Source organism: Penaeus chinensis, chromosome 17 (assembly GCF_019202785.1).
Source record: "Penaeus chinensis breed Huanghai No. 1 chromosome 17, ASM1920278v2, whole genome shotgun sequence".
NCBI classification, from domain to species: Eukaryota; Metazoa; Arthropoda; class Malacostraca; order Decapoda; family Penaeidae; genus Penaeus; species Penaeus chinensis.
The window spans coordinates 12,283,036-12,295,535 of record NC_061835.1 but is presented as its reverse complement, the minus strand read 5'-3'; the positions used below and the strand labels follow the sequence as shown (position 1 = coordinate 12,295,535).

The window sequence follows — 12,500 nt, the reverse complement described above, 5'->3', positions numbered from 1 at the left end:
ATTGCCATGTCTAGATTTTTTTTTATCATGTACGAATGGTTATATACTCAACATTTGGCCGATCTTTGAAAGAAACTCAAATATTTAGGGAGTAGTTGTAGAAAACTTGGATTTTCTTTTGTTAAAAGTTTTATCATTTTTACTATGGATTATGAAGGCTTTGGTGAGAGCATAGATAGTTTTTACTTTTCTCACACAAAGAAAATAAAATGGCCATTTGCCTTTTTACAGTAAAAGTCCTAGATTTACATGTAACCAGTTGTTACAGGTTATAATAAACGAATGCAGAAAATGCGGTCTGCATCTTACCTCAGTTGCTTGACACAGAGAACACGTGCAACTTTTGTTTCCTTTACGAAAATATCCATTTAGTTTAGAAGAATCAGTTGCATTTTCTTACAGCATAAGTTACCTGTATTTACTAAGCCCACTCTGTTCTTTTTGCAGTATGGACTGAACATGCACTCACTGCATTAGTATATGTTATGATATGGTGATATTAATCCACAATTTTAACTTCTTTAGAGCAGACAAAATACATTTGTATTATAAAATGAAAACCATATGAAAGCAATGACATGCACAGGCTTTCGGAAAGGATAAGAGCTTATTTGAAGAAAGAACAATGTCCTGGCCACAAGGAGTACGTTTCCAAAATTTGGGTGGTCCGGCAACAATTCTAGATTTTTAGTAAAAGAGCACTTGGGTTTACTTGGTTTGGATTAAAAGGGGGCACTTTCCTCTCACAAATTTTGAGAAGGGAAATTTTCAAGATTATGACTGAAAAGCCACATTGCTTTCCCAGCTACTGATAAAAATGACAGTTTCCTAGATTTTGAAAATAAAGGACGTTTTTCTAGATTTTGACTAAATGCTAATTCTCTCAAATTTTGTTGAAAATGGCATTTAAAATATGAAGAAACAGAACAGGGGCTCCAACACTCACCCCCCTGTGCATGTCTCCGTGTTGCAGCTTCTAGTTAAATCTAAATAAAGTGTTATATTTTTTTGTAGATTTGTCGAAAAAAAAATCACTGAAGCTTATTTTGGATTACGGTTCTAATCGACGTATGTAGCCCATCGAAGGTTTATGAATCAATGGTATTATTATTACTATTATTATTGTTATTTTTCATTCATACCCATTTTTTTAGAGATGAGAGATATTTTATCGCATCTCAATGCTTTTTGGGGGATGGTCAAATTCAATCTTTTTTCTAGCATAAGGTAACATATTTTGATAAAGGTGAGCCAGGATATTGAAAATTATTTTATCATAATTCTAGACCCAAAAGTGGCTACAAGGAACCTCAGGTAAACTATCTGTTTGTTCATAAAGTTCAGGTTAATAAATGTTCAAATATTTAACCCAGTTTTTTCTATTTTGATTTTGTTGTAATGCGTCACTCCGTTTCTGTGTCTGTTATCATCATACCTGTAAGAAACACTGTAGCAATTTCGAGATGGTATTGTTTTTGCATCATTTCATTGTGGTCATTATCTAGAGGCAATAAGTTTTGACTTTTTAACCAGAAGGGTTTTCATCAGCACTTTCAAACTCAGACATTTGTGTGTATTATATATGTGTGTGTGTGTGTGTGTGTGTGCGCGTGCGCTTGTGTATGTGTGTGTGTGTGTGTGTGTGTGTGTTACACGATAGAATTAAAGCATAAACATAACATCCGTTTAAAACCTTACAAGCCTGAAGAGGCCACTAAACCTTTCGGATGTTTTAATTTGATAAATTATATTTTATATAATATTTTAACCTAGTTAACGCGCAACTCTACCGCTATAATGGCGAGTTCATTTGTTCCACTTGTTTTTGTTGTTTCACACAGCTCCTCGTATCACACTCTATGCATCAAACGTTACACTTCAACGCTCTGGCATATAGCACTCGAAGTCACGTGGTTACCCTAATAAAATCAATGGGACTCGAAACATATTCGAATCACCTTGAATCAGGTTCTTTCTCCCCGATAGCTGATGCTACCCCCCCCCCCCCCATCCCCGATTGATAGTGCTTTTGTTAGATATGTTGGGAATTAAATGGACGTCCATTAGAACTTTTCATGTATTATCCATAAAATTAGATCATGCTGTAGAGGATGTAGGATATATCAATGCAATATAATGGTTATTAATCCACCCAAGATAGAGCAAATATTAAGTCCACTGAAATGTAATATTCCTCCACCATTCATTAGGAAAAAAGAACAATGGTTATAGCCGTCACGCGACATGGCAGTCGACAACCTTCCAGTGAACAGTACTTTCACTCATATATTTGCGTGTGTGTGTGTGTGTGTGTGTATGTGTGTGTGTGTGTGTTAGAGAGAGAGAGAGCGAGAGAGAGAGAGGATGAAGAGCATACTCATTGCACTAATTTTAACAATCACAGTACTTTATTAATTCCAATCATCTTGTGCGCAAATGCAGTAAGATAGCATTTCCAAGAAGATTGTTTTGTTGATATCAACTCTTATTTAAAGATGTTGATATTTTTTTTTTTAGTATCCAATATATATATTTCTTTTTTCTTTGGAAAGCCATTTTCTTTGTAGAGTCGATTCCTCAAGATAATTGTGACTCTTATGGATAACTCATTCAAGATATATATATTTAATAACTTATTGTCATTATTTGTATCTAATTCATATGTAGGTATTTATCCTGATCTTTTGTCAAACCCTTATGAATAAATGAAAAATTTATCAGTGTGTTTAGAACCATCCCTAAGTGTTGAACTGCAATATATCATCAGATCAAATATATATCCAGTGAAAATTAAGCGAGAACATATACACTGTACGTGTATTGCAATTGTTTACATGCAAACACATTCATACATCTGTATTTTTAATGGCAGAATTTAACATTGTCGTCTTAATTAACATAAGGGATCGTTAGTTGCGTAATATCAACAATTACATTTCAAAAGAGCGATGGTATGGTACTTTTTTAAATCAGGCACACCATCTAATTCATCTTTAGGACACCTGTACACTATGAATACAATATAATGTGATTCAGATTATATTTTCGGTATATTTAAATTCTGCCTCTGAAACTCATTTTTCCTTACCCCATATGCCGCACATAACTTTTTTTTTTTTTTTTTTTTTGATCAATTCAAGCATTTGTCCTACTGTTAAATTAACAGTTTTCTACTTTTCTACTTTATAGTTAAAGGCATGAAAACTAAAGCGCCTAGACACAGATATAGTAAGCAACACGTATAGTTACACGGATGAACCACAGCACCGTCTATTAATGGACAGCTCGCGAAGCAGCAGCTCGTGTCCAGGATGCACTACTCCGTCAACAGCACAGAATTTATCCGCATCTTCCGATATCCGGAAACCTTGGGTCTGAGTGTATATAAGGGCATTTAGTTGTGTCCCTGTATAAAGTAAATATGCCTTTACAAATATAAATAAATGTATATGGACACATATATTTCCCGTGTACACCGCAAACTGAGTGGCGATATCTATACTTTACACATGTAAACAAAGGTATTAGTTATCAGCTGATCAGATTTATGATAAAAAAATAGTGTTCCAGAGATTGGGATCAACTGATATTGCTCCAGATATTGGAGGGACTACAGGGCGAGGGTTGGAAGTAGCAGCCTTTATATATCTAACCAAAATGGCTGCATATTTAGAACCTCAAGAGTATCTCTATCCAAATTGTAAGATATATATTTAATTTTACCTTTATATCTTTGTTAGTAATTTATGTATGTAATAAAGAAATTGTTTACGTCGCCTGCAAGCCCTTTTATATATTCACTCAGATTTTAAGCCCTTTCTTTACAAGTTTCTCTAATGACCGTAATGGAAGGAGAGTTTGTTTGCATCAGTCATCTAAGGGTTGCATTGCGTGATGCTTTTGGCCTGGGCGAGGCCCAAAGAGCTGAATAACCAATCTAAAGTGTATGCTGGGACTGAGGACATGTGCCCCTTCTAACAGCCGTATTCTAAAAATAGTTGAGGATCCCTTTCCTGTTAAAACATAAAGTAACATAAGAGATTCTAGAATCCTTCTCCATTTCCCTCAACCTTAGGAAAATTGTTGGAATATTAAGGGTTTTAGCTAATGCAAAGAGCCTTTTATGAATCTTGTTTATGTTTTCCCTTTAAAATTTCCTGAAATCTAACTTTTAAAATATGGTAATTTAATTATATAATACAGACATTCTGGATTCGTAGTGTCTGGAATCGATAATATAATGAGATTTCAGACAATGTATTTACACTATATAAAGTTATCTTAATTAAATAAAAATTATATTTAAAGCCGTTTTTTCAACTTTCATACTCCATTGGTAAACAGCAGACAGCTGCCTATCAGTTCCGAGCCGGTTTGTGTATCGTAAAAACGTCTGCGACTGCTGTATTACTTACGGTATGGGGCATAGATTGACGATACTCCTAAAATAATTAAATAAAGAACCAATCAAAGCTTTATCCTACAAGAATAGGCCTTATACGTACACATATCGGTGGTAAATCGTCACGAAATAACAAAGTTTATATCTATATTTTACAAAGGCAGAAATTAAATGCAATTTGTAACCACCCACCCCACCCAGTTTCCCTATTTTCCTCAGGTCCCCCAAGCCTGTGGAGTGAAGGTTTGGAAAATCGAAAGTGCTGATTTGTTCAAACTTTATGGAGTTCTAAATTTTGTCTCTGAAGGTCATGTTGCCAAAAAGTGGTGATTTTTTTACGTGCATGACAATCGGGCCTTCAGAGACAATAGTTAAATCATCTAATTTGTTCCTGTGACGAGAAGGAATCTTGCTACGATAGTTCCGATAGTAGCGGAGGGCATGGAGTATATCAAGGAATTTGCAGGGTACAACGGACTGAAATAAAATTAATAAAGAATAAAAAATCGTTAAAAAAAACAAATAAAAATAAATAACAACGCTTAAATTCAATTGATAAAACTCTATACATGCCTGCCATCTTGAAAATCTACGGGCTACCTTGCCAACTTTCGAAAACTCCACGGGCCGATCCCAATGTCGATGACGAGGGATTCAAACTCGTTCAGATGAGGAGGAAAAAAAAAGTGAAGACCACATCGCGTGACACCAGCAACATAACTGAGAAAGCAACCGGAGAAAAGACCAAACAACGCGAACCAATCGCCCCCCGGGACAGGAACATTAGACTGGCCTTTCCGGAGGACACGTCAACCGTAGATAAAATCAGGTGGATGAGGGCGGTCATTGCCGCCCCTTCAAGAGGAAGGCCCGCTAGACATGGTGCAGTGGAAATGGACATCTTCGCGCTACGTCTATGTACGACGGGAACAACACTACTACGTGGCCTTGATGGGTAATGGCACTTTCCCGGGATTTCTCTCCAGAACAAAGACGACTATCTGCCCAAAAGCAAAAGCTACAGGGAATACCTGGTTACTAGGTTTCCAAAGGAGGCTGCCGCTGAGGAAGCACTGCATCTTCCGGGTGTTTTTAAAGCTCGGAGGATTTACAAGGACGGACAGCCCTTAAATAGGATCATCACTGTATGGAGTGGAGAACAGCCGCCACCTAAAGAGTACTAATTCTTTGGAAAATACTTACAGCCGAGCTTCATTCGACCGTGATGCTCAGACGTTGTGGTCTGCTACAAGTGCCAAGGTTACGGCCACGTAGCTAAATACTGCAGGAAAGAAACAGCTTGTGCTGTCTGTGAAGAAGCTCACCAGACAAAGGACAAGGACAAGAAACACCGACAACGACAACGAAGACACCGTCATCATCGTGAAAAGGTGTGTTAGGTGACGGTGTGACGGCCTAGCACCGTAACTGCCCCCACAAACTGCCATGCATACCCCCTCCCCTGCCCCGACCGTACCCATCGATCGCGAAGTGGCGATGCCCAGTCAAGACACACACCCCCAGTGCCGTGTGACGTCACCAACCAACAGGGATTCCCGCAGCTGCCAGGGGGATTCCCCATCCCAGGAAACAGTGTCACAGGAGAAACCAATGGTAAAAAAAAAATCAAGAAAATGGCTGAGGAAATAAAAAGCATCAGACAAGAGCTTGCTGAATTGAAAAAAAAAATGATAGTGGAAATAAAAAGTGATCATGTTGACGGGGAAAATATGCTTTGTAATATTATCATTACGCACGATACCATCGAAGAATCACCTGAAAACGGTGACGACAGTGGCAATAAAAATAACGCCGACGAAGATGTGCAGGAAACGGAAGAACTGTGGGACATCACTCAGGATCATACGTATAATGTCAATATGAAGAAAGCGCGCAGAATAAACAAGATGCAACACAGATATATTACGCTGTACAAGAAATATGCAGAGTAAAGGGCTTCACCAAACAAATTTGACCAATCAGCTAATCATAGGGTGTGAGGGGGACAAGAAAACAATTACTTTTCTTTCATGGAAGATACGTGGTATTAACCGTAGAATTAATGACTTGCTTTCCTATATTCACAACAAAAATGTTGACGTTATCTGTTTACAGAAGCCCTTCACATTAGCCACTAAAATAAAAGCCGCCCCTAGGATCAGAGGGAACCACTCCTATACGAACACAGGAATGATAGACCTATTAACTTATGTCAGTGACATAAGCTGGTGCAGAAGTCTGATGACAATAATGTGCAATATCACCATTTATATATTCAAACAGCCTTTGGTTTTTTTTCTCTCCGTACAATCTATACGCAAGGTGTAGAAAGTTTCAAATTGATTCACTTCCTAACTTTCAGAATCACGGCACAATATGCATGGGAGATTTTAATGCTAGACATTATACTTTTGGAGATAGTCAATGCAATGAAAATGGCGAAGAGTTTAGAAATTTTGTGAACAATAGATCTATGACTGTATATGATACAGACAGGGAAACTCACGTGGCAGGGGCAGGCTAGATTATGTGATAGGAAGGGATCTTGTGCATGGAAACGTCAGAAGCATGCTTGCAGCAGAGCTAATCAGTGACCACTTTGCAATAGCAACGAGATACGCTGTTGATAATAGGCAATCTGCAAAAACAAATAGGCTTTAAGTTTCTATTCCTCCTTACCTTGAGCACCACTTTAAATCACGTGTTTATGACTGGTATAACGATTATACAGTAACGAGTGTTGATAAATTCTCTATGGACATGACGAGAGTGGTTATCGACAACACCTGGGTCTGTCCAAAGAAAACCTTCAAGAGCAACAATACCCGTGACAACCTTATTCAATTTCTTAAGGCTAGCAAAAATCTACGGGAATTAAAAACTAATTTCAGAAATTAACACTTTCAACAGTTCCTACAAAGCATTAACAATAACACCTCAAAGTCTGAGGTCCAGGAAGAAAATTAATCGACTCTCAGGCAAACCATCTAATACCCCGCAGTTCCATAGTCCACTTATACAAGTCAATGTGCCGGAGCGTCCAAATTTAGCTCACTTGCTACAAATACAATACAGCCTTTTAGACCACCTGGCATGGGGTATAAAGAACTATGTGAATATTTCATTTCATATGATACATTGGAAGATATACTCGTACTATATCCTAAATTTACTATGTAAAACTGCCGTAAACAAATAACAGTGTTATGTAAACACAGTGGCAAGAGCATATCAAAGTACTATTTCTTTTGTATGATGGATGATGTATATCCTTATTTTACCATGTACAATTACAGTAGTCACAGAATATTGTACTATATCGAATATATGTAAAACTCGACTGACCACGCCTGAGCAGATAGCCAGGGTGATAAATATACTTAATTAACTAAACTGCGGACACTCAACCAGTTTTTCGTAAAATTTATAGGCATACCACCAGTGACCGATGTACTAATTATATACCCCACCAAACCCCGTGGTAATTTATACAAGCTCTTGACATATTATTCATAGCCTAAGTGGTCGCTTTAAAGGATATAAAATTTCGCTGTAGCAAATAAAATCAAAGCGTTTTCTTCGGTACAAATTACAGAATAATACCTTTGCTTCTACATAACCACATACCTTTGTATAGGGAAACACCGAACTTTGCCTTATTTCGTCAATTATCTGGATTACCTGGTATCTAACTGCACTTTTTTCGCCACTCAGGGCACTTCATGGATCGGATATTACATCACCGGTTACTATTATGATTCTTTTGCATAGACACTATCACAATGTCGATTTAAAAATTACCCATAATCGACACAACACTGTAAACACAATACTTTTCACCGACGCTTGTCAAGAGTGAGATCGTGAAAACGTACATGCGCAGATGATTATTGTAAATAGTTGTATAATTCATTTCCAAAACGTTAAAGTACAATCATAGTTCGAAAATAAGTTAAATATATGGAGAAGCAGACATTAATAATTACAAAATGATTTCAGAAGTGCGTAGCAATACATGAACTACTTGACATATCGCAGGAATCAGTTGCTCGGTCTTTGCAGTACTTACCCTCGTGACTTAAAATAAATAAAATAAATAGATTTTCTGTTTTCCGTTATGTATCTCTTATTATCGATTTGCACACAATATGCTATGAAAGAAATTTTACAAAAGCTTTTTGTTTTTGTTATGTAAAAATCTTGTCTTCATGTGCTTTATGATAAATATGAAATGATTATAAAATATCTTAAAGTTTATCCATTTCAATCAGGAAAGATTGAGCACTCTTTTTTTAAGTTTTAAAATACTGATTTGGAAAGTTTGCGCTAAATTTAGAATATGTAACAAGATTTTTATTATCAATTCTGCCAGCATTGCCAAGGAAAGGAAAAGGGAAATGTAATTACAGATTACGTAGCATTTCAGAATTCTTCAAGAAGGGAGGCACTTACACCTAGATAATTAATGATACGGACATTGAAACGAAAGTATCGTCGTTAACTGTTTATCATACTAGCTCATTTTCACTTACTTACAGAATGAAGTAAACTTCAAATGATATCGATAGGTCGATGACCTCCATCAATGACACTTTTATCACATTTTTAAATAAGGTAGTAATAACAGTCAAGTAACTGACGTGGCCTCCCCGGCTTTGACACACCAGTGTATATCATCCCACACCACTTACGTCATGTACATTATGTTAAGATAGTAAACGAGAGATTTACAAGACCTCTACAATTTGCAGAGAAGAAATTCTAGACATCATCTGGTATCTGAGCCATTTCAGGAGGACTCGACTGATTCAGGCATTTCGGCGGGGGAGATTGGCTGGTTGAAATTAAGCATCAAGTTTGGTCGTTACATTTATAGTAAAAAACTTATTAATATTAACTGCGTTACAGAAGCGTCATAAGCAGGGCCGGATTATGACCTTTTGGGACCCCTAGGCTAATGAAATTATGGGGCCCCCTCAGACGGAGCCTTGATCTCAAATAAACGGCTTCAAACCGGGGCCCTTTATCGCAAATAAGGGGCCACAAACAGGGGCCACTTTTTTTTTTAATTGGGTTTTCAGACTCCTGGGCCTCCTTTTGTAAAGTTGAAATTTTATTTTAAGTCAAATTAATTATTCAGCAATGCAAAATATTAAAATATTATACTAATTAAAAATATATATATATATTTGAAAATCTTTTAGCAGGGCCCCTCAAGCTTGGGGGCCTATACTAGCCTATAGGATAATCCGGCCCTGGTCATAAGTGAAATGTCTTAGACTTTGCTGATTTATTAATTTCTTATACGATCTACCTTGTAGGACTACTGTATGACGGCCAAATGTTGTCTGGAAAATTGCCAGTTTCCCCTGCCTAAGTCCACGTATTTGATGCCTCTTCGGCTCCAAACTGAAAAATGTAAACCGTGCAGTCGAGCCCTTTCGGTTTTTAACAAAGCAGATTTTCCATTCACCCGAGGACTGAACACGTCACAGCGGTTTGAAAAAGAGGATATGTGAAGGACTGGTTACTTTTTGATTGTGTAACGGTTAAACAGCGTAGAGAGGTAGAACCAAAGCTTAGGGGGGTCTGAACATTATGGGGGATTATTCCTGTTCCAGTGTTTCCGTTCATTGTTTGCCTTATTGCAGATTGTTCGTTTGTACCATCAGTACTGGTTTGATTTCGGTTTAACGTCATGAAACTCCCTTTTTGATCAAGGGCTAGGACGGGCCTGTCCCGTTGAAATGACAGGCAGGAATTGGCAAGGTGGAGACCGTTACCCCGAGTGGATGCCCTTCCTAACCTCAGACCGTGGCCGGGACTCGAACTCGTGCGCTTGCGGACCCACCGGCCCACAGCCGCGCACTGTACCACGGCGGCCTACTTTGTACCATCAGTACTAACAATCTTAATATGGGAAGTCATAGAATACTTTTGATTCAAAATAAGTAGAAGTCAGTAGACATATACATGCATGTGTGTTTATTCATTCATTTATTTAATACAGATGTCAATAACTACTGTACCTCATAGCCTTTTTCTGAAGTGTAACTAAATACCAATCAGTAGTTTCTGTATACATGCTCTATATCAATAAAAATAATCTTGTTTAGGTTAAATACGGAATGACTGATGATATACTTGTGACTAGTGAAACATTTACACAAAGGGTAAAGAATGTAAAGAAACAACTTTTTCACGATGTTGACCCTTCCATAAGGCGTAGGACCATATTTTATATTTAAGCAACCATTATTATTCTTGACTTTTTTTTTGGGTATATTTACCTTTTGTGTGGTTCTTTATTTCATTATTAACATTTACAACAAGTGGTACTGAATTCTTTGATGATTATCGTGACATATGCGATAAAACATCCATGATTTTATCCAGAAAAGCCTGCGCCGTGTTATGGTTCAGCCGACCAGTGGCGTACATGAGCGTGTACGTAACCTCGTGTGCGGAAATGCTGCTCAACATATGCTTCATGGGATAATCACAGTGACTGATATTACACAAGTTTCTGTAGTCGGTCAAACGAATATTCTTTCCAGTCACATATTTCTTCGGTACGACGACATTGGTCATGAAGTAATCGTAAACCGTGGGAGGGGCAGAGCTGTAGAAAGCCTCGTGACTGTAATCTTTCGGCAGAAGTTTGGACTTGATGATCTTCTCCTGGAAGACGTCTCCTTCTTTGAGCTTCTGCCGGAACTCGGTGTCAAGCTGCTTGGCGTATTCCCAGAAGGTCTCCCTGTTGGGGCGAGGCGTGGTCACGTTGTGTGACATGACGCCCACGTGGTTGCCAAGGACTACGGAAGAATCGCCCTTCCTGTACCGCCTGAGACTGACGGCGTGGCGATTGGTGACGCTGAAGGAGTCGCCCTCCAGCCCTGCCTCCGCCACCAGCTCGGCTAAGGCTGTGTTGATTACTGATGTTAATCCCGAGTTGAGGGTGATCCCGTGAGACCGACACCTCTCATCTAGAGTCTGTAGCTGGCGACGGTCGAAGACTGTCCTCAAAATACGCGTAGGAAATTCTTCTTTAGGAGGAGTACCAAATGCTTGGTTAATAAGAGGAGTGGACGTCATCCTCGCTGTCTCTTCGATCATCCGCTGAAACTTCTCTGGGTTGCTTTCTAACTTCTCCAGCATTTCCCTCTCTAGTCGCGTGGTTTGTTCGTCACTCAGGAGCCCTCCGTACAGCTCTCCGTTTATGTAACTTCCTGTGACAACGTCTTCGAGCAGTTTCAGGTAAGCGGTTATGATCAGCAAGCCAGACACGCCGTCCACAGCGCCGTGGTGGAAGAATAAGAGGAAGGTGTATCGATGAAGAAATTCCTTCAGTTGCGGCTCAGAAAAGCCTTCGGGAGGAAGCAGGAGGCGAGCAATCCAAGGTGGTTCTACGTCTGGTTTGTCAAAGGGACGAATAATAAGTCTGTCAATTTCCGTGTCGACATCTGCATTGTTTATCACCTGCGGTAGATGGCATGTAATGGTATAATTTAAGTCAATTAAACCCATTCTGTATGCCATGATATATATATATATATATATATATATATATGTGTGTGTGTATATAATAAATTTACATATACGGTATGATAATACTAAAATGAAATAAGTACAGGAACTAAAGAGCTCTGCTGTATCAATAATTGTACTTGTAGCAGTACTAATGGCCATATTGCTTGTATGAATGACGGTGAAAAAATATGTTTCACCATAATAAATAAAGAACAAATACCATAAAATAAATATCCGGTTCCGTTGTCTCACACACCCACAGCCTTTGATCCTTCTGCCGGAATAATGTTCTAAGAGATGGAACTTTCCTGTTTTGAGAGAACAATATATATATATATATATATTTACACACATACACAGCTATATATATATGTGTGTGTGTGTGTGTGTGTGGACATCCAGCTATACTGAGTCCTATTATGCTGATAGAACTCATCAAAGTAATTCAAAAAGTGGAAATTATCTCTGGTTTCACAGAGGAACAATAATTGTCGACTTAACCCAATCGGGACGGATGGCAAGAATACGTGCCATGCCCACTGTAATATAAGTTTATTTAGTGCATTTA

General features: G+C 38.2%; 1 protein-coding gene across 2 annotated transcripts in view; it reads left to right on the top strand.

Moving 5' to 3' along the window:
* Window positions 1-2,718, top strand: part of LOC125034224 — a 67,587-nt gene extending 64,869 nt beyond the window's left edge. For both annotated transcript variants that reach the window (XM_047625934.1, XM_047625935.1), the window contains exon 9: window positions 1-2,718. This exon is cut by the window's left edge and continues 1,010 nt beyond it. The gene's annotated coding sequence lies outside the window, so the exon portion shown is untranslated.
* The last annotated feature ends 9,782 nt before the right edge of the window (window positions 2,719-12,500 follow it).